The sequence below is a fragment of the Rhinatrema bivittatum genome, chromosome 2 (genome assembly GCF_901001135.1).
Source record: "Rhinatrema bivittatum chromosome 2, aRhiBiv1.1, whole genome shotgun sequence".
Lineage (NCBI taxonomy): Eukaryota > Metazoa > Chordata > Amphibia > Gymnophiona > Rhinatrematidae > Rhinatrema > Rhinatrema bivittatum.
Window position 1 is genome coordinate 21,586,907 of NC_042616.1, and position 26,335 is coordinate 21,613,241.

The 26,335-nt window shown below is 46.4% G+C and overlaps 1 pseudogene; it reads left to right on the forward strand.

Annotated features, from left to right (window-relative positions):
- The window catches only part of LOC115083664, a 256,969-nt pseudogene that overhangs the window by 128,376 nt on the left and 102,258 nt on the right, over positions 1-26,335 (forward strand).

The following is a 26,335-nucleotide window of genomic DNA, read 5'->3' on the forward strand; positions in this document are numbered from 1 at the left end:
ATGGAGGCGGTTCAGAGAAGGGCGACCAAAAATGTGGAGGGTCTTCATCGAATGACTTATGAGGAGAGATTAAAGAATCTAAATATGTACACCCTGCAGGAAAGGAGGAGCAGGGGTGATATGATTCAAACTTTCAGATACTTGAAAAGTTTTAATGATCCAAAGACGACAAACTTTTTCCATTGCAAAAGAATTAGCAGAACCTCGGGCGCGACTGAGAGGCAGCAGGTGCACCCTCGAGCGCGGCAGTGAAGGTATTTGCCCTCTCCCCCGCAGCCAGACACCGCCCGGGTTGAAACGGGGAAGCGCCGAAGACAAGGTAAGGTAGAAATCTTCAGGTTTGAACTGGTCTCAGAGGATCGAGGAGGAGCACAGGTCACTGGGTTGATTCGCCCTAGCAGGGCCAGGCCCCGGCTATTCCATGGGTCTACCCACGTGGAGACCCTCCGAGGTGGTCGCCATATTGCCCGTGTGCTTGTCGTTACCATCTTGGCCCTATTCGTCGCTCCGTTCACCCCGGGCGCACAAAGCACATGTGCACGTAGACTTAACACGCACATAATCCTTGTGCGCATAAGTTGCCAGCACAAGGGCCGGGCGTACAAGAATACGCGCGCCCTGCACGCCTCCCAAACTGTGCACATAACTACGACTTGGGCGCACAACCCACACGCGCATCTTAGGCGCACCGGAGCGCATAAGAGTTTAAGTGCCGACAGCCGTGGCACCACCAGAAACAGGGATAAAGGCTCAAGGCCTCTGCCCCGCATGCCACATTAGAGCCGCACACTGTGCTCCCAGTGCGAGGAGGCCCTGGGAGATCCAGGCCAGGGCCAGTCCCAGCCAGGGCCGAGTAATAGCTCCTCAGGGGGTACCCCGGACCTAGCAAATCACAGTGGGGGACCCCCAGGGAACCAGCGCCCCTCAGCTTGGACCCAGCATCTTTCTCATGGGTGGAGTTCTTCAAAGGGATTCACGCCTTTGTTCAAATGCAAACTGAAACTCTGGCTGATCAGCCACATTCTCCACCAGAGGACCTTTATGCCCCAGGCCCTTCAAGACCTAGGCAAAGGCTTCCACTACCCAGAAGCCCCACCTATGGGGACACAGACAACTCTGAAGAGGATACCGAGCCCCTAGAAGAGGGGGAACTCCCCCCAGGGACAGAGCCTCACCAAACCATGAGACGCTTCTTCACAAAGGACGAGCTCCCGGACTTGGTCACCCACTGCCTGAGGGAGCTCGCTATCCCGGGCCCAGGTACTTCGGGGGAGCCTAAGCCGAATCCCCTGCTGGAAGGTCTTCACCAGACCTCCTGCCATTTCCCCCTGTTACAAGCCGCACAACAGCTAATTGACCTAGAATGGAATGCTCCAGAGTCCACATTCAAAGGGGGACGAGCTTTGGCAGCCATGTACCCCCTGGATCCAGCAACCAAGGACCTTTTGCATGCCCAAGATTTGATGCCATAGTCTGCGCGGTCGTGAAGCGCACCACTATCCCAGTGGATGGTGGAGCAGCGCTCAAAGATACACATGACCGGCGTCTGGAATCCATCCTTAAAAAGTCATTTGACGTAGCCACTATGTCCCTACAAATTGCAGCCTGCTGCACCGTGGTGACATGTGCCTGCTTATCTCAGACCAGGAACAACACCCCTGGAGAAGTCATGGAATCTGCAGTATCATTCCTTGCGAACGCTGGTTCCGATCTGGTGCGCATGGCAGCCAGAGGAGTGTCATAAGCGGTGGCAGCCAGGAGGCAACCCTGGCTCCGAAGCTGGTCGGCTGACACACCTTCCAAAACGCGCCTCACAAGGATGCCCTTGAAATGATCCCTCCTGTTCGGCAGCGAGCTAGAGAAACTGGCCAACAAATGGGGCGAGTCCCCATTGCCGCGCCTGCCGGAGGACAGGATGAAGAGAAACCAGCGACCTTTCCCCCGGCCCTCCAGGGGCAGAAGTTCACAGCGCTTCAACCCATACAGAAGCAACTATCAAGCGCCCCGCCCTACGGGCAGGAACCAGTCCTTTCGGAACAAGCACAACAAGAGGGGAACCAGTTCGGGTACAGGCCCCAGCCGTACCCCACAATGAGATTCAGCAGACCTGTCCAAGGGAGGAAGCCATAGAGGGCAGACTAGCCCTATTCTACCGCAGATGGGTTGAGATAACTTCGGATAAGTGGGTCCTAGCCATCATTTGGGAGGGGTACTACCTGGATTTTCTACGAACCCCTCCGGACAAGTTTGTGGAGTCTCCCTGCCACGGCCTCTCCAAGAGGGCAGCAGTGGAAGCTAAACTGTCCAGACTACTGGCCCTTGAGGCCATAACCCCAGTGCCTACACAAGAAAAATACTGGTCATTATTCCATTTATTTTATCATCCCCAAGAAAGAGGGAACGTTCAGACCCATCCTGGACCTCAAGTCTGTCAACCGCCACCTGAGGATTCCCCACTTCTGCATGGAAACCCTATGATCTGTAATAAGAGCGATACAACCGGGAGAGTTTCTCACAACCCTGGATCTTTCGGAGGCCTACCTACATATCCCAATTCATCAGGAACACCAGCGCTAACTATGCTTCAAAGTCCTGGACCATCACTACCAGTTTCGGGCGCTCCCCTTACCTCGGATGTTCACCAAGGTAATAATGGTGGTGGCAGCAACACTGAGAAAGGAAGGAGTCCTCGTACATCCTTATCTGGACGATTGGCTGATCAGGGCAAAGTCACCAGAGGAAAGCCACCAAGCAACCAACAGAGTCAAAACTCTACTGGAGAGCCTAGGATGGGTGGTCAACACAAACAAACATTCCCTACAGCCTTCACAGTCATTGGAATACCTAGGAGTCCGATTCGACACCAAGGAAGACAAGGTCAGCCTGACCCCCACAAGGAGATCAAAACTGTGGAACCGGTTACAAACCTTGCTGAGCGATCCTCTCCCCACAGCATGGGACTACCTACAAGTCCTCGGGCTCATGGCATCCAAACTGGAAGTTGTGCAATGGGCATGAGCCCACATGAGGCCCCATACAGCGCTCACGTCTTATCATGGTGGAACCCACGGTCCCAGAACTACAACTTCTATCACTCCCGGGCAAAGTCCGGACCCAGCTACGGTGGTGGCTGCAGACCAGCCAAACGAGTCGGGGATCAAGGTTATCCTCCCCAACCTGGATCCTGCTCACCACAGATGCCAGTCTTCTAGGATGGGGAGCACACTGCGAGGAGTTAACCGCCCAAGGGCAGTGGAACGCAGAAGAGGCAGGATGGAACATCAATCGCCTAGAAGCACGGGCAGTCAGACTAGCCTTTCTGCGGTTTGCTCACAGACTTCGATACAAAGCAGTCAGAGTGATGTCGGACAACGCCACAACAGTAGCCTATATCAACCGACAGGGAGGAGCCAGAAACCAACAGGTCTCCCTAGAAATAGACCCCCTAAAGGTGTGGGCGGAATCAAATCTCCAGGAGATCTCCGCCATCCACATTGCCGGGAAAGACAACATCATGGCGGACTATCTCAGCAGGGAAAGTCTAGACCCAGGAGAATGGAAGCTGTCGACCGCAGCCTTCCAAATGATAGTGAACTGGTGGGGGACACCAGACATGGACCTTCTGGCAAACAGATCCAATGCCCAAGTACCCAGGTACTTCAGCCTCAGGCAGGAACCGCAGTCCCAAGGGTTCGATACCCTGGTACAGACCTGGCCCCTGGGGACCTATTATACGCCTTCCCGCCATGGCCCCTAGTGGGGACTAGTTCTCCCGGTGGCCCCTGATTGGCCAAGAAGACCTTGATATGCAGACATGAGAAGACTGCTAGCAGGGAACGCCCTACCTCTGCCTCTACACAGGGGCCTGCTACAACAAGGCCCGATCTTCCACGAGGACCCAGCACAATTCTCTCTTACGGTCTGGCCATTGAGAGGGCTTACCTGAGAGAGAACGGATACTCGGGGGGGCTGTAATCGACACCCTCCTCCGAGCACGCAAGTTCTCCACATCTTTAACGTACATAAGGATTTGGAGAATATTTGAAGCCTGGTGCGAAGACCACGACATCAAGCCACGCTCATTAAAAGTTCCCGTTATCCTGGAATTCCTACAGAACGGACTACAGAAGAGGCTGTCCCTCAACTCCATCAAGGTTCAGGTGGCTGCCTTGTCCTGCTACGGCTCCAAGAGCGGGGGCACCAGCATAGCTTCTCACCCGGACGTGTCACGCTTCCGAACAGGAGTCAAACACATCCGCCCACCACTAAAGTGGCCGGTACCTCTGTGGAATCTCAATCTCGTCCTGGATTTCCTAGCGGGAACCACCTTCAGACCCCTCCGTGGTCTGTCTCTCCTCCTGTTAACCTAAAGACTGTTTTTCTGCTGGCAGTTTGTTCTGCCCGCCGCATCTCAGAACTACAGGCACTGTCCTGCCGTGAGTTGTTCCTCAGATTCACCCCAGGATCCATCCAACTATGCACGGTCCCCTCGTTCCTTCCCAAAGTGGTCTCACACTTCCATCTTAACCAGACCATCTCGCTACCATAGACGGATGACTTGAAGAATTTGGAAGAAGCTCGGACTCTGCGCCACCTCAACATTGGCAGACTCCTCTCCAGATATCTGGAAATGTCGGAACCCATACGAAAAACAGACCACTTTTTCGTCCTTCACAGCGGAAAGAAGCAAGGGGAAGCAGCCTCGCGGGCAACCATAGCCCACTGGATCAAGGAAGTTATCAAGGTGGCCTATGTAGAAGCAGGCAAGCCACCGCCTCTACAGATCAAGGCCCACTCTACCAGAGCACAGGCAGTATCCTGGGCAGAAACTAGAATGCTGTCACCCGCTGAGATCTGTAGGGCTGCGACATGGTCCTCTATTCATACCTTCTCCAGATTCTACCGTCTGGATGTTCAGGCTCGGGAGGACACGGCATTTGCAAGGGCAGTACTAAGTGGGTCACGGGCAGCCTCCCACCCAGTTAGGGAGTAGCTTTTATACATCCCATTGGTCCTGAGTCCATCTGCTACTCGCTAGGAAATGGAGAAATTATTTACCTGATAATTTTGTTTTCCTTAGTGTAGACAGATGGACTCAGCATCCCACCCACGGCTGCCGTTACTCATGCAATTCTAGGGGGACAACCCTGGGAGCGAGTGATTCAAGGGTAAGCCATGCTTTCCTTCATCTAGGACACCCATCCTACCACGTGTCAATGCTTCTGGGTTGAGGGCACTGGCGGTGTCCAGCTATAGCCAATTCAACCAGATCAAATTAAATCAAGTTAACCAAGGTATAAAGTTAATCAAGTTATTCAAATTAGTCAGTCACACATATATCCACAATGCTTTTCGAGGACAATACTGAAGAGCTGCACTTCCTGCAGGGGTATATATACTAGGGCTGACGTCAGATTGAAATCTGATCCGTCTCCAACTGCTATCAGGACTACACTATACCCATTGGTCCTGAGTCCATCTGTCTACACTAAGGAAAACGAAATTATCAGGTAAGTAATTTCTCCATTTTAAGACAAATGAGGGTGAGTTCCTGGGCTGATTGGATCACAGATATAAGGTAAAATAAGTGTTATGTTCTGTGCACTGCTAGTTCCCTCAGGGAGGGGGACGAGGGCAGAGTCCAGACTGCAGCCTACGCTTATAAATTTCCTGCACACTCCTGGAGAGCACTGGATCTTTGTGGGATGTGATGCATCATTTCTGTGGGTCCTTTAAAAGGTGTCTCAGGAATAAGCTGTAACACCATTCCAGAGGAAACTAGGCAATATAATATGCCCAAGAATTTTTTATTTATTGTGTATACAATCTTATCAATACATACAATATCTAGACATTGTGTGGGACACTTGTGCATGTACAATAACTTAAAATCCAATCAATACAAACATATCTTAACTGTTAAACCTACACTCATACTCCATACACACCATTCATTCATAAAAATCCTCAATGCATATACATTCATGTAAATATGTACATCATCTGTGATATAGTATTATTCATCAAAGAAAACCCATTGACATATTTTAAAATACTCCGAGATTTCTCGTTTCGCCTGCATAAACAGGCTTCTTCAGGGAAACTCCACGGATTCCACATAAGGGTATTAATACCCTTGAAAATTGATTTGTAAACATTATTATATTAATATCCTTGTGTGGAATCCGTGGAGTTTCCCTGAAGAAACTTTGGAAACCGTGGAGTTTCCCTGAAGAAACCTTGTACATATCTTATCCCCATGTGTCTGTCCTCACCCTCCCCCCGCCCCCCCCCTTTGTCATGACTACCCCTACCCCTCCCTCCCTAAGTTATTTAGTTTCTTGCTCTGTTTCTGCATTAGTTTCTTGCTCTGTTACTGCATTTATGTTACATACTGTTATTTGTAAAGGCTTCTGCCTATATATCTTATGGTTGTAAGTTACTTGTAAACCGGCACGATGTGCAAACGGCTGTCGGTATATAAAATTAAATAAATAAATAAATAAATAAATAAAGAAGCCTGTTTATGCAGGCGAAACGAGAAATCTCGTCGGAGTATTTTAAAATATGTCAATGGGTTTTCTTTGATGAATAATACTATATCACAGATGATGTACATATTTACATGAATGTATATTGCAATAAAAAAGTTTACCAAGGACACAGAGGACAACATAGACAGTGTATTTTTATGAATAATAGCCTTTATTACTTGTGCTCACAAGGAAGTCAGCCTAAAGGACTGACTTGACTTGTGCTTGAATTGGTCATTCTTAAATAGCGTTTTCTGCAATAATTAAAACAACACTCCTTTGATTTAGGGTCACAAGGTTACGAGAAACATTTGTTTAAACATTTGCTTACTTCTAAAATTCCACAGAGCCCTGGGAAGCTTAACCAACCTTGATTTTATAACTCTTCATTGTTTTCCCTAAGACTACAAAGCGATACATGTGTCTTTTCTTTTATCTAAGTGTGAGACAGTTTCAGCGACAGTTTCAACAACAGCCCTTAATTTACAAGCAAGCAGTGCCCCCTGGACCTCAGATGATGCATCTGTATTGAACAGATGGCCCCAATATTTCTTTTTACTATCGCAATATGCATTGAGGATATTGCGATATCCTCAATGTAATGTAATGATAATGGTGTGTATGGAGTATGAGTGTAGGTTTAACAGTTAAGATATGTTTGTATTGATTGGATTTTAAGTTATTGTACATGCACAAGTGTCCCACACAATGTCTAGATATTGTATGTATTGATAAGATTGTATACACAATAAATAAAAAATTCTTGGGCATATTATATTGCCTAGTTTCCTCTGGAATGATGTTACAGTTTAGACATTAGACAGAGGTATTGCACGTATGTAATGTACCTGTCTCAGGAATAAGGGCATTTATAATATCCAACCTCTGGGCTTAAATAAACTGCATAGATTTAAGCTTTCTTTGGGGGATTAGTATCCTGCATCTCTTTTAATGCACACGCAGAAGTCCCAGAGTCTCAATGCATGGATGAGATGCTGGGGCAGGGACGAGGGATTAAGTTTTGTAAGAAACCGGGGAACCTTTTGGGGAAGGAGCAGACTTTTCCAAAAGGACGGGCTCCACCTTCACCAAGGTGGAACCAGGCTTCTGGTGCTTTAGAAAGGAGATGGAGCAGCTTTTAAACTAGAACAAAGGGGAAAGCTGACAGTCGCTCAGCAGCGCATGGTTCAGAGGGAGGTATCTTCAAAGGATACTAATGAAGCATTAGAATTAGGGCATCCAGACAGTGAGGCTCCAATAATAAGAAAAGTAGTCCAAGTGCCTGTAACTAAAAACTCACCTGAGCTAAAAGATTCCAAATTATCCCTATCAACTGAAAAGCAGGTTGTTAATACAAACAAAAAAACACACTTTGAAATATCTGTATGCCAATGTCAGAAGTCTGAGAAGTAAGATGGGAGAGTTGGAGTTTATAGCAGTAAATGATGAGAAAGACATAATTGGTATCGCAGACACTTGGTGGAAGGAGGATAACCAATGGGACAGTGCTATACCGGGGTACAAATTATACCACAATGACAGGGAGGATCAACTTGGTGGGGGTGTAGCACTTTATGTCGGGGAGGGCATAGAGTTCAACAGGATAAAGATCCTGCAAGAGACTTAAGTGCACAGTAGAATCTTTATCATAGAAATCCCATGTGTGCTGGGGAAAAGTATAGCAATAGGAACATACTACCATCCACCTAGCCAAAATGGTGAGATGGAGAGTGAAAAGCTAAGAGAAATTAGGGAAGCTAATCAAACTGGCAGTCAAGTTATAATGGGAGATTTCAATTATCATAAAACTGAAAAAAACGTGGTTCAATATTTTTTCAGATCTGTAAAGCTGTATGTTATGTGCATAACATACAGCTTTACAGACACTTATGCACATAACATACAGCTTTACAGATTTGAAAAAATATTGAACCATGTTTTTTTCACTTTTATAATTGAAATCTCCCATTATGACTTGACTGCCAGTTTGGTTAGCTTCCCTAATTTCTCTTAGCATTTCACTGTCCATCTCACCATTTTGGCCAGGTGGATGGTAGTATGAACCATGTTTTTTTCACTTTTATGTTACATTAATTGTGGGTCTATAGATTAAGAGATACATTTTTTGTATTTAGATTTCAATTATCCCAATTTTGACTGGGTAAGTGTCACATCAGAACATGCTAGAGAGATAAAGTTCCTGGATTGAATAAACGAATGCTTCATGGAGCAATTGGTTCAGGGACCAACAAGAGAGGGAGTAATTTTAGATGTAATTGTTAGTTGAACACAGGATTTTATGAGAGAGGTAACAGTGGTGGGACCACTTGGCAATAGTGACCTTTAAACGATCAAATTTGAATTAATGACTAGAAGGGGACAATATGTAAATCCACGGCTCTAGCACTACACTTTCAAAAGGGAAAATGAGGAAAATAGAGCGGATGACGTCACCTCGCAAGATGGCCCACTGAGCCCCGGGCTGGGTCCCCCCGATCCTAAAATCAGACATCGGCGGTTAGGAGCCTTCAAAAACTCAAAGAAAAGCAAAGCAGAGACTGCACATAAGCAGGTATGGCGTCTGTGAAAAAAAAAACGGACCTATAACGCTTTTCGTTTGCCGCCACAGCAGCGGAGCTGGAATCGGGGCCGGGAGACCAAATTGCAGCCAGGCCTGGAACCCAGACGGGGGCGGAGGAGGAGATAAATTTAGATCAGGCAGAGCTGGGTGAGAGTGAAACACCCTCCCGGTCGGAGTTTCAGGCCTGGTTCGGGGCTCTGCGAAGTGATATGGCTCAATATTGCCAGGAAATGGGAGAGCTGATGGCTGGTTTAAAAGCGGAAGTAAACGAGCTGGTGCGCCGCGTGGAAGAGGCGGAGGAGGGGCTGGAGGAGCAACAAACGACAGCCCAGAATTTAAGTGAGGAGCAGCAAAACTCAAGGAAAATCAGGCAGATTTGTCCCTACACTTAGAGGACATGGAAAACAGAATGCGGAGGTCGAACCTCCGCTTCCGGGGAGTCCCTGAAGATGCAGAATATGGAGACAGCTTCCAGGTAGTGCAGGAAATCTGCTTACAGCTGCTAGAAGTAAATAATAGCCAGGAAGAGACAACGTCAGTTAATTTGGACAGAGCCCACAGAACTTTGGGAACACCAAGGAGCAATCAGGCAAGAGACATAGTCGCCTGTTTTCATAATTTCTCTGTACAAGAAAAGGTGATGCGCGCTGCCAGAAAGCAAGGAACTGTGACATGGAAAGGAAATAAGAGAGAAATATTTCAGGACTTGACACGAACCACTATAAAAAAACAAAGGCGCAAATTCCATGAGTGCGTGCAAGCGCTCCGTAGCCAAAATTTGCGTCACCGTTGGCTTTTTCCTTTCGGACTCAGTTTCACCATCAATGGCATCACCTCACGGGTTAAAAATGTGGCAGAGGCTGAAGACATCCTACGAGCAGCAGGCTCTCTGACCGAGGATCGACAGACCGCAGCCCCGGAGCCACCAGGGAATGCACGAGTCGCGACTGTCCGAAATGGCAAAGAGTCCCCAAAGACGGGGAACGGCTGCGCTGACCTTCAGGGGGAACACCTGCAACTAAAGGCCTAGGATGAGGCGAAGGGACACTCCTGAGGCATCAGTGAGAACGTATGGCGCTGCGGTCTGTTGGGAGGGTTTAAGGTTGAAAGGAGAGCTATGTTGTCAGTTCTCTGTTAAATGTTATGTTTGCAAAATGTATTTATTTAATTTATTTATTTAAAAACTTTTCTATACCGTCGCTAAGTCATGTACCATCGCAACGGTTTACAAACAGGCACATAAATAAGGTATATGTAGGCAATTTATCGTACAATTTAACAAGTGCCAATTAAGAACGGTTACAAAAACATTAATAAAATCAAATTTTTGGGTAGTGGTGGATTAGTCCAGGAAAGTTATTGAGATACTTTATTTCGGTTTACTTCTTAACTGTGTTATGTATTTATCATATCGAGATGTCATTTATTCTTAGCTGCGCTTTCCTGTATTTTTCATTCTCCCTCTCCCTCTCTACCCCACTGTTTCTTTTGGGAAGGCTTGCTTATAGAGCCATGTCTTTAAGGTTTTCTTAAAGGATTTGATATCACTCTGTAGTCTGAGTTCAGTGGGCATTGTGTTCCATAGAAAGGGCCCAGCCAGTGATAAAGCCCTTTCTCTTACTTGGGTTAGTTTTGCTGATTTTACTGTAGGGATTGTTAGTAGTGCCTTGTTAGCTGAACGAAGGTTCCTTTGTGGGACATGGACTCGTAGGGCTGTATTTAGCCAGTCGGCTTTTTTTATCATATATTCATTTGTGTATGGTGCATAAGGCTTTGTACTTTATCCTGTATTCGATTGGTAACCAGTGTAGTTCTGCTAAAGTTTCTGTTATATGGTCCCTTGGTTTTTTTTCCTGTTAGTATTCTGGCTGCAGGGGGTATTACTGAACAGGGGGTATAAGAATGTTCATGTATAAATATAAGGCGGAGGAGGGAGGGGATGAAAGGGGGACTTGCTTTGTGATGTCATCGCTCTACATGGGAGAGACCCACAGGAGTGATAGTGGATTTGGCAGGGAAAGGGGGGCTAGGGGTAATCGTTGTTCCTCTACAAAAACTGACAGAAAGGTTGAAGAGTTGGGTAAAGATGGGAGTCCATGGCATCTTGCTCTCTTGGGAAACAGCAGAGCTGAGGCAGGAGGGTCTGGCATGAGAGTGCTGCAAACACTTCCTAGTCATTACTGATGGGTAGCCTAAAAATAGTATCCATAAACACTAAAGGGCTGAATACCCCGATGAAACGGAAAACCTTCTTTCATGACATGAAAGCACAGCGTGCAGACATTGTGCTATGTCAGGAGACACACGGTATGAGAACCTGCTCTCATCCAAAGATTACTCCCAATACTATCAAGCAGCCGCCACACAAGGTGGAAAACTAATATCCAATAACACAATCGCTGAAGTGGGCACAGTTCTCAGGGATGGGACAGGGAGGTATATTTTGATGAAGGTTAAAATCCACAATGTCCTATATACGTTGGATAACCTGTATGCTCCTGCAAGCGAGCAAGCAGACTTTTTCCAAAAGGTCTCTAATGTTATAGGGGAATGGTCAGAAGGTCACCTAATCATAGAAGGGGACCTTAATATCACCCGGAACCCATACTTAGATAATACTGGCTCAGGAACCGGAGGGGGAAAAAAGGGAGGAGTGCGTTGAAACATCTAATTGAGGATAGAGGTCTCACTGATATATGGAGGTTGCTAAATCCCACATCACGTAATTAAACCTTCTTTTCCCATCCGCATCAGTCATACTCGAGATTAGACTACTTCCTTATTGATAAGGCACTAGTGAGCCATGTCATGCAAGCAGAAATTGGAAACATAACCTGGTCTGACCATTCCCCGGTATGGGTAAAGTTACATCAGAGAGGAAGTGAAGCCGGGACCAGTTTCTGGCATATGAATGACCGATTACTAGATGATAAGGAATTCGTAGACGAGGTGACTAAGGCGATCAAGAACTTCCTTGACATCAATGATACCGGGGAGATGTCCCTGGGCATATTATGGGAAAATCTGAAAGTGGTATTAAGAGGGTTATTTATATCACGAACAGCGTATACTAAACAAGAGAATGCAAAAAAGAGGTTAAAGCTCCAGGAATCCATTGCCCAGCTAGAACTTAGACATAAAAAGAACATGGAGGCCCATAAAACACAACAACTCAAGGATGCACGTACAGAACTAAATGATCTTGAGCTAGGGAGGGTGACGCACCAACTAGACCTTCTCAAACAACAACACTTCTCATTTCTGGACTCAAATCTATAGGTATCTCTGGCACAGTTTTACAGTGGTTTTCTTCGTTTCTCACAGATCGCACTCAGCAAGTCAATATAGGTAATCACTCTTCTGATCCTTACACAATTGCCTCAGGTGTTCCTCAGGGTTCTTCATTATCTCCTATTCTTTTCAACATCTATTTGTTACCACTCTGCCGTATTCTATCTTCCTTAAACGTACAGTTCAAAATCTATGCTGATGACTTACAGTTCATGGTTCCATATAACACTTCCTGGTCAGATAATCTCTCTTTAGTCTCCTTATATCTAACAACCATTAACACATGGCTTTCATACAACCGGTTAAAACTAAATCCAGTAAAAACAGAAATTGTTCATCTCACCTCTATTTCAGAATCTACTTTTGGTCCCCTCTCTCATTTTCTCTTTAATGGTACCTCTATTCCAATTTCTAATCATGCAAAAAATGTAGGTGTAATCATCAATACAGACCTAACCATGAAACAACACATTTCAACAGTAACAAGAAATTCCTTCTACAAACTAAAACTTCTGAAGCGTCTTCGTCCATTACTGTTCTTTCGGGATTTCCATACTATCCTTCAATGTCTTATTTTTTCAGGTCTCGATTATTGCAATTCTCTTTTTCTAGGTCTCCCTGATAATACCATCCAACCATTACAATTAGCCCAGAATGCGGTAGTAGGTATTCTATCAGGTATTTCCATTAGAAATCACATCACCCCAATACTTCAGACTTATCATTGGTTACCAATAAAATTTAGAATACAGTACAAAATCCTTACCATTATCCATTCACAACTCTTTTTCCACTTGGCTTTGCTCTTTACTCCGTATTTACAAACCCACTAGACATTTGAGATCGTTAACAAAAAACTTCTTAGACACCCCTTCACCTTGGCAAGCACGATTGGACATCACAAGAAAAAGGGCCTTTTCAGTAGCAGGTCCCATCCTTTGGAATGCATTGCCAGATTCATTAAGATTACTATCCAATCCAATCCATTTCAAGAAATCCTTAAAAACTCACCTGTTTCAGATTGCTTTCAGAATTACTTCAAATAAACATTAACCACTTTACGTACCACATAACCACCCATTTTCATCTTTTTCCCCCCATATACCGCTATAATGTATAAGATGGCACTTATCTTACTTTTCTTATGTTTAATTTGACGAGACTTAATAACTTATGAATTTGTTTTATTGTGTTTTTTATTTTATTACAAGATTTGTATAATTTTTAATTATTTTTTTTATTTGTATCTTTTATACACTGTTTTGACTAAACTTCGTTTGGAAAAGCGGTATAGAAACATTTTTAAATAAATAAATAAATGCACACTTTGAGTATGGTAACAAAGCCAGTAGACAACTAGCAAGGAAATTAAAAGAATAAGAGGCTAAGACACAAATCACAAAAATACGGAACATTGATGGTCAGTATTTATACTCCCAGGCCGAGATTGGAGAGAGGTTTAATAAATATTACCAAGAGCTATATGACTCCAATGTGACGATAACTCACCAGGAGATCTCTCATTACCTTAGTGACATCCCACTTCTGGAGCTAGACGCAGAAGCTTGAGAGATTTTAGAGGGTGAGGTGAAGACAGCAGAAACCCTCCAGGTCATAAAAGAACTAAAGACAGGGAAATCCCCGGGATTAGATGGGTAGACTGGGAAATTTTATAAAGTTATTTGGTACGCTCCTAGTAACCCCCCTAACAAATATGTTCAACGACTTGAGCAATAATGGAAAGATCCCCCAACAGGCCTAAACGGCGGGGATCACAATCCTGGCTAAACTGGGAAGAGACCATACATTATGTGGCTTGTATTAGCCGATATCACTCATCAACATAGATTTAAAGATACTTGCGAAAATTCTAGCCAGACGACTGGGATGGGTAGCTCCTGTCTTAGTGGCACCTGACCAGTCAGGGTTTATACTAGGGAGATTAGCTTCACTTAGATGCAGCTTATTTCACTTAGATGCAGCTCCAGCACTGCTGTCTGCATCGATGGTGGGGGTGGAAGGGAATTGGAACCAAAAAGTTACCAATAAGGGCCCTGACCTCAGTGGTCAGAGTAACAGATAAGTATGAAAACAAATAGGTGTGAAAGCTTGCTGGGCAGACTGGATGGGCCGTTTGGTCTTCTTCTGCCGTCACTTCTATGTTTCTATATAATGTCCGCAGAGTCATTGAACTTATGGAATACATGCAGCAGAATAATATCCCCACAGCTCTCCTGTCCGTGGATGCAGAAAAAACCTTTGACAGGATTCACTGGCCTTATCTCTTCCAGGTGTTATTGTTTGTAAGGATTTTGGGTGGATCCCTGGACAGGTGGCAGATGACCACGCCCACGGGGAGAAGTCCCTAGAGGGGCCACAGGTCAGGCTCAGCGTGGGAGACACACACACTGTTGCGTCCGTCACTGCTCGACGCCCTCACTCCACCTCTTTACCTGTGTGGCGACTCCCTTCAGGTCTGTTGGATGCTTAGCTGCCGCAGCGTCTCCTTGCCGCTTCTCTCCGGCGTCCCCGGACCGCCACGATGCTGCGGATCTGCCATGTTCCTGATGACGTAGGGCGCATGCTCCGATTGATGTACCAGCAAGGGCGCGAACCTCGGGGGCGTCCCCCTAAGATGACGTCATCCACTTCCAATATATAAGGTCTCAGTATTCACTAACGAATCGAGTTAGCAAGGGAGCGAGTCAAGGGAGATTCAAAGAGATCCCTACTCTTCTACACTACTCTGCCTCCTCGGATTTCCAGGGGTACCCGCTCCTCGGGGGCTTCGCTCTCTTTTCTTTATTTCAGATTGCAGATAGGAACCGGTACTTGCTCCTCGAGGGCCCATGTTCCTGGACACTCTGAAGATTCTCTACTGCCTTGAAGGTATCACTGATACAGACAATTGTGAGTTACCTTCACACTCTCAGAGCTTCCCCTGGAACCAGGTACTCGCTCCTCGAGGGCCCATGTTCCTGGACACTCTGAAGATTCTCTACTGCCTTGAAGGTATCGCTGATACAGACAATTGTGAGTTACCTTCACACTCTCAGAGCTTTCCCTGGAACCAGGTACTCGCACCTCGAGGGCCCATGTTCCTGGACACTCTGAAGATTCTCTACTGCCGTGAAGGTATCGCTGATACAGACAATTGTGGGTTACCTTCATTCTCTCAGAGCTTCCCCTGGAACCAGGTACTCGCTCCTCGAGGGCCTAACCCTTTCCAGCTACTGAGCTTCATAAAAACCTTATGTGAGTTGTTATTTGGTTCTGCCTATGAACACAGCATACTCTGTCTACTCACTATCTATAATTTATCTACAGCTCAATAACCCTGGGATCACTGTTCCAGTACCTGAGGGACTCCAGCCCTGCCGGGCCTATCAGCTCACTACTGCCATCTCTGGTTCTACTAACCTGTCTAATAAAAGAACTATCTGTGTCTGTCTCCATATCCAAGCCTAGCCGGTGGTCCCTCTCAGGATACCCTCCTGGGGGCGCAGTCATCTGCCATCGGCCCAAGGATTCACCTATCTACCTTTCTCTACAGCTGAGTGCCCTCTCCATGCACTCCGCTGGCAACAGATTGCCAACTCCTCCTTTCTACAGGAGTCCAACCACAACAGATTGCTAATTCCTCCTTGCTGTAGGAGCAAGATCCATTACAGATTGCTAACTCCTCCCCCTCGAGGAGTAGATCCCTAACAGATTGCTAACTCCTCCCCCTCGAGGAGAAGATTCATTACAGATTGCTAACTCCTCCCCCTCGAGGAGTAAATCCCTAACACACACACTAGTTCTTTTATTAAACCAGAATTGAAGACCATCAGAGGTGGCAGTAGTGAGTTGGAAAGTAGCCCGGTTGGGCTGGTAGTCCCTCAGGCTCTGGAACAATGATCCCACAATGGCTGTGCTGTAATAGAGAGAACTGATATCGTGAGTAGTAGCAGGATATGCAGCGTTCAGGAATAGAGCCTCGTTGGTAATGTACTCACGCAGCGGTCTCTCAGTGTGGAGCACAGGAGCTGGAGTAAAGGCAGGCCCTCGAGGAGCGAGTACCTGGTTCCAGGGAATGGCTCTGAGAGAGAGAGATGGTAACTCACAGATGTTGTAGGCAGCGGTGTCTTCCTGGCAGAAGTGGAATCCAAGTAGCAAGTCCGGGAACATGAGCCCTCGAGGAGCAAGTACTGGTTCCAGACTGCGACCTGAAAGATAAAAGAGAAAGGGGCCCCTGAGGAGTGGGTACCCCAATTAGAATAAGTCCGAGGAGGCAGAGTTGCAAGGTACGGAGAGCGAATCCTATCCGGTGGAAACCTGGTAAGGATACCTTTGCTAACTCGATTAGCTAGCAATCGCGTAGGCCTTTTATATCCGGGATGCATGACGTCATCACAGGGGGACGCCCCTGAGGTTCGCACCACAGAAGGTACTTGAATCAGGGACGCGTGGCGCTATTGGGTGCGAAAGCCGGCAACGATAGCACCGTGGAGGCCCCCCGCCCCCCATTACCACTGGATTTTCTAAGGTCTGCGATCTTAGAAAATCCAGGCCCATGTTTGTTAAATACCGTGAGAATGCTGATATTTTTCAGAGACCCTTATCCCGGATCTATGCATTACTGAATGTGGATAAGGGAGTCAAGCCCACACACCAGCTAAAATGGGAAACAGATATTGAAGAAAACATGTCTGAAAAAGAGTGGGAGAGCTGTCATATGCACACAGGTAGAAGTTCGGTGTCTGCGAATTTAAAGGGAAATGGGTACAAGCTGCTGTATCGTTGGCACCAGTCTCCAGTGCGTCTGCAGAGAATGTCCTTGCGACCCACTGCGCTATGCTGGAGGGAGTGCAGCTCCGTTGGGACTTTTTTCCATATGGGGTGGGATTGCTATAAAGTAGAACAAACATGGCTAGCGGTACTGGACTATATTCGAGGCATACTAGAGATACCAGTACCACTGGATCCTAAGATGTGTTTATTACATATTGCACCCGACGTGGACACGATTTGGCAAAGATCCCTAGTAATGCAAGTGGCGCTTGCGACGAGGTCTGAGATTGCATATTGGTGGAAAAAACCAGAGACGCCTTCGACTGGGGATGTACTCACCAAACCAGATAAGATTTATCACCCCAGCCATCTCACAGCCTTGAGGAACAATCAAACACTCAAACCATACATACAGGGAAAGAACACTATACGTTGAACCGGTGGGACCTTGCTCATAGAGATGACTGACACAACTTTCAGAAGTTGCATTCATTAACCGTTAAATTACCTTTTAACTTCAACTTTCTAATTTCAAAATGCTGGATAAGATTGGGGGCGGCTGGAAGAGTATGGGGGGATGGGAGGGGGGGGAGGAAGGGTGACGGGTTAATAAAGGGGGATGTATATGAGCCAGGAGAAGAAATAAAGACGACTGCAAAGAACCAACATGGAACAGATACCAAATACATCGTTAGGATGTTTGAGAATTTTTATGTTTAACACCTTTATAGAGCAGGTAATTTGATAGTCAACCAGGGGGATGAACATGAGCCGGCAGAGGAACATGCGGACTACGCACGGTATCAACAGGCAGTTATAATGATTGTCATGCTTTCCATGTCATCTGTTACCAAATTATTGCTATAAACTGAATTTCTTTGTACATAACCCAATTTAAAAAAAATGAAGAAAATAGAAAGAAACTAAAAGGTGCAGCTGCAAAGGTTAAATGTGTTCAACAGGCATGGACATTGTTAAAAAATACAATCCTAGAGGTGCAGTCCAGATATATTCCATGCATTAAGAAAGGTGGAAGGAAGGCAAAACGATTACAAGCATGGTTAAAAGGTGAAAGAGGCTATTTTAGCCAAAAAAAATATCCTTCAAAAATTGGAAGAAGGATCCATCTGAAGAAAATAGGATAAAGCATAAGCGTTGGCAAGTTAAGTGTAAAACATTGATAAGACAGGCAAAGAAAGAATTTTAAATGAAGTTGGCTGTAGAGACAAAAACTCATAATAAAAGCTTTTTTAAATATATCCAAAACTGGAAGCATGCGAGGGAATCAAATGGACAGTTAGATGGCCAAGGGATTTAAGGGGCACTTAGGGAAGATAAGGCCATCGCAGAAAGACTAAACAAATTTTTTGCTTCCGTGTTTACTAATGAGGATGTTGGGGAGATACCATTTCTGGAGATGGTTTTCAAGGGTGATGATTCAGATGAACTGAACCAAATCTCTGTGAACCTGGAAGATGTAGTAGCCCAGACTGACAAACTGAGGAGTAGCAAATCACCCGGACCAGATGGTATACATGCCAGGATTCTGAAAGAACTAAAAAATGAAATTTCAGATCTAATTCAAGTAATTTGTAAGCTATTATTAAAATCATCCATCCTACCTGAAGATTAGAGGGTGGCCAATGTACCCCAATATTAAAAAAAAGGGCTCCAGAAGGGATCCAGTAAACTATAGACCTGTGAGCCTGCCTTCAATGCTGGGAAAAATCCTGGAAACTATTCCAAAGAACAAAATCCCCAAACATATAGATAGACATGATTTAATGGGGCACAGCCAACATGGATTTACCCAAAGGAAGTCTTGCCTCAAAAATCTGGTACATTTTTTGAAGGGGTTAATAAACATGTGGATAAAGGTGAACCAGTAGGTGTAATGTATTTGGATTTTTAGAAGGTATTTGACAAAGTCCCGCATGAGAGGCTTCTAAGAAAATTAAAAAGTCATGGGATAGGAGGTGATGTCCTTTTGTGGATTGCAAGTTGGTTAAAAGAGAGGGAACAGAGAGTAGGATTAAATGGTCTGTTTTATGAGTGGAAAAAGATAAAACAGTGGAGTGCCTCAGAGATCTGTACTTGGACCGGTGCTTTTTAATATATTTATAAATGATCTAGAAAGGGGTACGACAAGCAAGGTGAACAAATCTGCAGATGACACAAAATTATTCAGAGTAGTTAAATCTCATGTGGATTGTGATAAAATGCAGGAGGACCATGCGAGACGGGAATATTGATTGTTTGTATGGTAGATGAAATCTAATGTGGAAAGTGCAAGGTGATGCATATAGGGAAAAATAACCCATGCTATAGTTACACAATGTTAGGTTCCATATTAGGAGTTACCACGCAGGAAAACAACCTCGGCATTATAGTGAATAATACATTGAAATTGCCAACTCAGTATGCTGTGGCAGTCAAAAGCATACAATGCAAAAAGCAAACAGTGTTAGGAATTATTAAAAAGGGAATGGTGAATAAAATGGAAAATGTCATAATGCTCCATGGTGAGACCACACCTTGAATCTGTGTGCAATTCCAATGTCAATAAAGATATAGTTGTACTGGAATACTGAGAAGGGTGACTAAAATGATAAAGGGAATGGAGTGGCTGCTCCCCTATGAGGAAAGGTTAAAGAGATTAGGGCTCTTTAGCTTGGAGAAGAGACAGCTGAGGTCTATAAAATCATTAAAGGCCTTGAAAGAGTAAATCTGAATCGGTTATTTACACTTTCAGATAACAGAAGGACTAGAAGTTAGCAAGTAGCACATTTTAAACACATCAGAGAAAATTATTTTTCATTCAATGAACAATTAAGTTCCGACATTTATTGCCAGAGGATGGGGTTAAAGCAGTTAGTTTAGCTGGGTTTAAAAAAGATTTGGATAAGTTCCTGGAGAAGTCCATAAACCACTCTTAATCATGTTAATTTAGGGAATAGCCACAGCTTATTACTGGCATTGGTAGCATGGGATCTTTTTAATGTTTGGATATTGATAATCTTGATTGGCCACAGTTGGAAACAGGATGTTGGGCTTGATGGATCCTCTGTCTGACCCAGTTTGGCAATGTATGTTCTTATTTAGGGGAAAATGTTTGACAAGGTTTTTTTTTTTTACTGCAAGGACAGGTTTGGGGCTGTAGGGCCAGTGCAAGGGTATGAGATGCCCTGCGTAAGACTTCAGCCATGCATTCACTCCCTCTCCAGCACCAGAAAATTTAACTTGCTCCATCTCCAAATCCTCCCCCTCCCCCTGCTCCTGGAGTGTTCTTGCCAATTCCCACAATCTCAAATGTGGTTCTGGGAGCACAGGTGGCAGTATCAGAGCTGCCATGAAGTTGGGTTAAGGCGCTACTGAAAGCCACTACAGTGGGAGACAACCATTTGGGCAACGGTGGTAGAAGAAGCAACAGGGAGCTCGCTCCCCCTGATACAGCAAGGCTTGGGCCTTAGCTTATGCCAGCCTGATCCAGTCCTGCTGCTGCTGTCACCCTAAAAACTGTAGAATTTTAGGCAACTACCTAGTACATCTAGTGCTTCCACTGCCCCAGACTGTGAGGCCAGCCCTGAAAACCTGCTGCCTAAAATTGCTCCCCCTTGGCACTCTATGAAGTTAAAAGTAGCAAATTTAAAACAAACTGGAGAAAATTATTTTTCAATGCACAATTAAGCTGTGGAATTCGTTGCTAGAGCATGTGCTTAGGACACTTAGAGGCAAATTAGAGTAAATTTAGACATTTACTGCGCGCGTAAATCCTTCCGGACTTAAGAGCGCAGGGCACGCGTAAAGCACCGGGGCTTTCGAAAAGGGGAGGGAGGGGGCGTGTCCGGGGGCGTTCCTGAAACAACGTGGCATTTCAGGGGAGGGCCCGGGGGTGTGGCGTGGTCGAGGCCTCCGGACCGGAGGACAGAGCGGGGCTGCCGGCTGACGCGCGCAAAGTTAGGGGGGGTTTAGATAGGGCCGGGGGGGGGTGGGTTAGGTAGGGGAAGGGAGGGCGAAGAAAAGTTCCCTCCGAGGCCGCTCCGAAATCGGAGCGGCCTCGGAGGGAACAGGCAGGCCGCGCTGGGCTCGGCGCGCACAGTTTGCACAAATGTGCACCCCCTTGCGCGCGCCGACCCCGGATTTTATAAGATACGCGCGTATCTTATAAAATCAAGCGTACTTTTGTTCGCGCCTGGTGCACGAACAAAAGTACGCAATCGCATAGTTTTTAAAGATCTACCCCTTAGTGTACCTGGGTTTATAAAAAGTTCAAATTCCTGGATAAGTTCATTAACTGCTATTAATCAGGTTGACTTAGGGAAGATTCACTGCTATTACTGGCAATAGTAGCATGGGATCTATTTTATGTTTGGGTACTTGCCACGTACTTGTAATCTGGTGGAAACAGGATGCTGGGCTTGATGGACCCTTGGTCAGACTCATTATGGCATCTTTCTTATATTCACTGTAAACCGGTTTGATTTGTATCGAATGCAAGAAGATCGGTATATAAAAATAATAAATAAATAAATAAATGTTCTTATGAAGTGGAGGAATGAGAGAGTGAACAGTGTGAGCTGAGTTTTTTTTCACAGGAATAGAGAGTAAATAGTGGCTGCAGGGAAGGGAGAAGGAAAGGTCATGCTGCATTTTATTTAAAAAGCACAATGTGGTGATGCAATCATTTTTAATGCATTTTTGAAGATTATATTTTTCTTCTTTGCCGTTCAAGATTTCTCCACATGTAGTTTTTTTGCAGTACATATTGCGTTTCTTTTAATGAGACAATTTCTAATTCCTTTATGTATATTTTCTTTGGCATAAATATTCCTCCGAGACACCTAGCTCACCTGCAAATATTATGGCCCCACAGTAATGCACACATTGTTGGCAGCTCGGGCTATTTCACACTCAGCTGGGCTATTTCTTTTCCCATTCTGCAGGAGAAAAAAAAACCAATTGTGCGGTTGCGTTAGGTCTGGACTGACCACCTGACTGCCGGCAACCCTCAATGATTTCACAGCTTTTTGCTTTGCTGCACAGTCCCTCCAGCAGTCGCAGAATGATGACTCATAGGCAACAGAGCTCCACCCGCAGTCGCAGATTGTTGACTCATCGGCAGCAGCTCCACCAGCAGTCGCAGATTAATGACTCACCGGCAGCAGAACTCCACCAGCAGTCTTACATTGATGACTCACCGGCAGCAGAACTCCACCCGCAGTCGCAGAATGATGACTCATCGGCAGCAGAGCGCCACCCACAGTCGCAGAATGATGATTCTTTAGCGACTGCAATAAAGCTCAGCCCTGGAGAGTAAGCGGTGTCTTTCCAACCCGTTCTTTTCTGGTGTCCCTGTGACGGTTTCTAGCAAGCAGCGGGACTGAGTGTAAAGGGCTCCAGGCGGGGGCCTCTGCACTGGGGGGGCCGAAGCAATACAGTGCAGTTGGACGCGGGAAAATAGGCGCTAATCAATCCCCTAATGCAGTAGGGGGATTAGCGCCTATTAAACGCGCGTCCCACGCGGAGTGAATGAGAGAGCGATCATCACATGTAAACGAATGGGAATGAGCCTATTACTCATTCACTCCCAATGCAAAAAGATAAATGTAGGTCTCTGATGCACATTTATCGCTCACAGGCCGATACAGTAAAGCGTGGCTGCGGTTACCCTGTTTCTAACCCTCTTTGTACGCACAATTTGGACGCGTATGTCTAATCCGCGATTCAGTATCTGGTTTTACCCGTCCTTACCACTTCTTGAAATCGACGCGTATCCCTTTCTGCCCGCCGCATGTATATGATATGTTAATGATCGGATTAGCTATTCCCTCCGATACAGTAACGTGCTGGAGCAGGAGTTAATAGCTGAGCGCATTGAAAAGTACAGAAAAGCAAAAAAACTGCTTTTCTGTACTTCTTTGTTGTAAAGGAAGAAGCCATAGGGGGCAGACTAACCCTATTCTACCACAGATGTGTTGATGATAACGTCGGACAAGTGGGTCCTAGCCATCATTCGGGAGGGGGTTACTATTTGGATTTCCTGCGACAACCCCTCGGACAAGTTCGTGGAGTCTCCTTGCCACGACCCCCGCCAAGAGTGGCGGCAGTGGAATCCACGCTAAACAAATGCTGAATCTAAGGCCATCACCCCAGTACCTCCACAGGAAGCCAAATACTGGGCACTTATTCCATTTACTTTATCGTACCCAAGAAAGAAGGAACGTTCCGGCCCATCCTGGACCTCAAGTCGGTCAACCGTCACCTGAGGATCCCTGCTTCTACATGGAAACCTGCGCTCCGTAATAAAGGCAGTACAACCGGGAGAGTTCCTCACCTCCCTGGATCTCTCGGAGGCCTACCTGCATATATCAATTCATCAGGAACACCAGCGCTATCTATGCTTCAAGGTCCTGGGCCACCACTAGGATTATCTACAAGTCCTCGGGCTGATGGCATCCACGCTGGAAGTAGTGCCATGGGCAAGAGCCCACATGAGGCCCTTTCAGCACTCACTTCTATCAAGATGGAGCCCACGGTCCCAGAACTACACCGTCCGGCTGACTCTCCCTGGCAGGCTCTGGACCCAGCTACGGTGGTGGTTACAGACCAACCACATGGACAGGGGATCAAGATTATCCTCCCCATCATGGACCTTATTCACCACAGACGCCAGTCTACGAGGATGGGGGGCACACTGCGAGGAGTTAACCGCCCAAGGGCGGTGGAACACCGAAGAGGCAGGATGGAATATCAACTGACTGGATGCTCGGGCAGTCAGACTAGCCTGCCTACGGTTCACCCACAGGATCCGGGACAAAGCAGTAAGAGTGATGTCAGACAACGCCACAATGGTAGCCTACATCAACCGACAGGTGCGCACCAGAAGCCAGCAAGTGTCCCTAGAAATAGACCCACTGATGGCGTGGGCGGAAGCGAATCTCCAGGAGATATCTGCTGTCCACATCGGCGGGAAAGACAACATAACGGCGGACCACCTCAGCAGAGAAAGCTTAGAGCCCGGAGAATGGAAGCTGTCGTCCACAGCATTCCAGATGATAGTGAACCGGTGGGGGATACCGGTCATGGACCTTCTGGCAAGCAGAGACAACGCGCAAGTGACCAAATACTTCAGTCGCAGACGGGAACCGCAGTCTCAAGGGATCGATGCCCTGGTCCAGACCTGGACACCGGGGACCCTACTATACGCCTTCCCACCGTGGCCCTTGCTGGGCGCGATCATTCACAAGATTCAACTACACTAGGGTCTAGTTCTTCTGGGGGCTCCAGATTGGCCAAGAAGTCCGTGGTACGCGGACATGAGAAGACTACTGTCAGGGAATCCTCTTCCCCTGCCGCCTCACAGAGATCTACTACAGCAAGGACCGATCCTCCACGAGGATCCAGCTCAATTCTCTCTGAGTAAGAACGGATACTCGGGGGCTGTAATCGACACCCTCCTCTGAGCACGCAATTTCTCCCCATCGCTAGCGTACATAAGGATTTGGAGAGTATTTGAAGCCTGGTGCGATGATCACAACATCAAACCACGCTCATTCAAAGTTCCAGTGATCCTGGAATTCTTACAGGACGGGCTTCAGAAGGGCCTGTCCCTCAATTCCATCAAGGTACAGGTGGCAGCCTTATCGTGCTACGGCTCAAGGAGCGAAGACGACAGCATAGCTTCCCACCCAGACGTGTCACGCTTCCTGAAGGGAGTCAAACACATCCGCCCACCACTAAAGTGGCCGGTACCTCTATGGAATCTCAACCTCGTCCTGGACTTCCTAGCAGGAAACAGTTTCAGACACCTCAGAGGCCTGTCTCTCCGCCTCTTGACCTTAAAGACTGTATTTTTGCTGGCAGTCTGTTCAGCCCACCGCATCTTGGAACTACAAGCACTGTCCTGCCGTGAGCCGTTACTCAGGTTCACACTGGGATCCATCCAACTACGCACTGTTCCCTCGTTCTTTCCCAAAGTGGTCTTTCACTTCCACCTTAACCAGACCATCTCACTTCCATCGGCGGATGCCCTGAAGAATTCGGAAGAAGCCCGGAATCTACGCCACCTTAACATCGGCAGACTCTTATCCAGATACCTGGAGGTGTAGGAACCCGTAAGAAAGACGGACCACCTCTTCGTCCTTCATAGCAGAAAGAAACAAGGGGAAGCGGCCTCGCGGGCCACCATAGCCCGCTGGATCAAGGAAGTTATCAAGGCGGCCCACGTAGAAGCAGGAAAGCCCCCGCCTCTACAGGTCAAAGCCCATTCAACCAGAGCCCAGGCAGCGTCCTGGGCAGAGACCAGAATGATGTCACCTGTCGAGATTTGCAGGGCGGCAACATGGTCCTCCATCCATATGTTCTCCAGATTTACCGTCTCGACGTTCAAGCTCGAGAGGATACGGCATTTGCAAGGGCAATACTGAGTGGGTCACAGGCAGCCTCCCACCCGGTTCGGGAATAGCTTTTATACATCCCACTGGTCCTGAGTCCATCTGCTACACGCTAGGAAATGGAGAAATTACTTACTTGATAATTGCGTTTTCCTTAGTGTAGACAGATGGACTCAGTATCCCCCCCTTGGCTGCCGGACACACACATGATTCAAGGTTAAGACAGATTTTCGTTTACCTAGGATATCCACCCTACTGGGTGTCAACGCTTCAGGTTGAGCTCTCCGGTGGTCTCCAGCTATAGCTCACCAACCAATCTATTAATCAGGTTAATCAAGTTTTAACGTTAACCAAGTTATGAAGTTATAAAGTTAATCAATCAGTCAGTCAAACATATATCCACGATGCTTTGCAAGGAAGAATACTGAGGATCTGCACTTCCTGCAGGGGTATATGTACTAGGGGCTGACGTCAGATTGAAATCTGATCCGTCTCCAGCTACTAACAGGAGTACACTATACCCCATTGGTCCTGAGTCCATCTGTCTACACTAAGGAAAACGAAATTATCAGGTAAGTAATTTCTCCATTTGTGCCTATTTAACGCGCGTCGGAAACAGAGTGAATGAGTTAGCGCTCATCACATGCAAATGCACTCATTCACTCCAAATGCAAAAAAGATAAATGTGTGTCTCAGATGCACACATATTTATCGCTCAGATATTAACGCCTGCCTGGAGCCAATAAACTCTGCGGCCGTTTTCA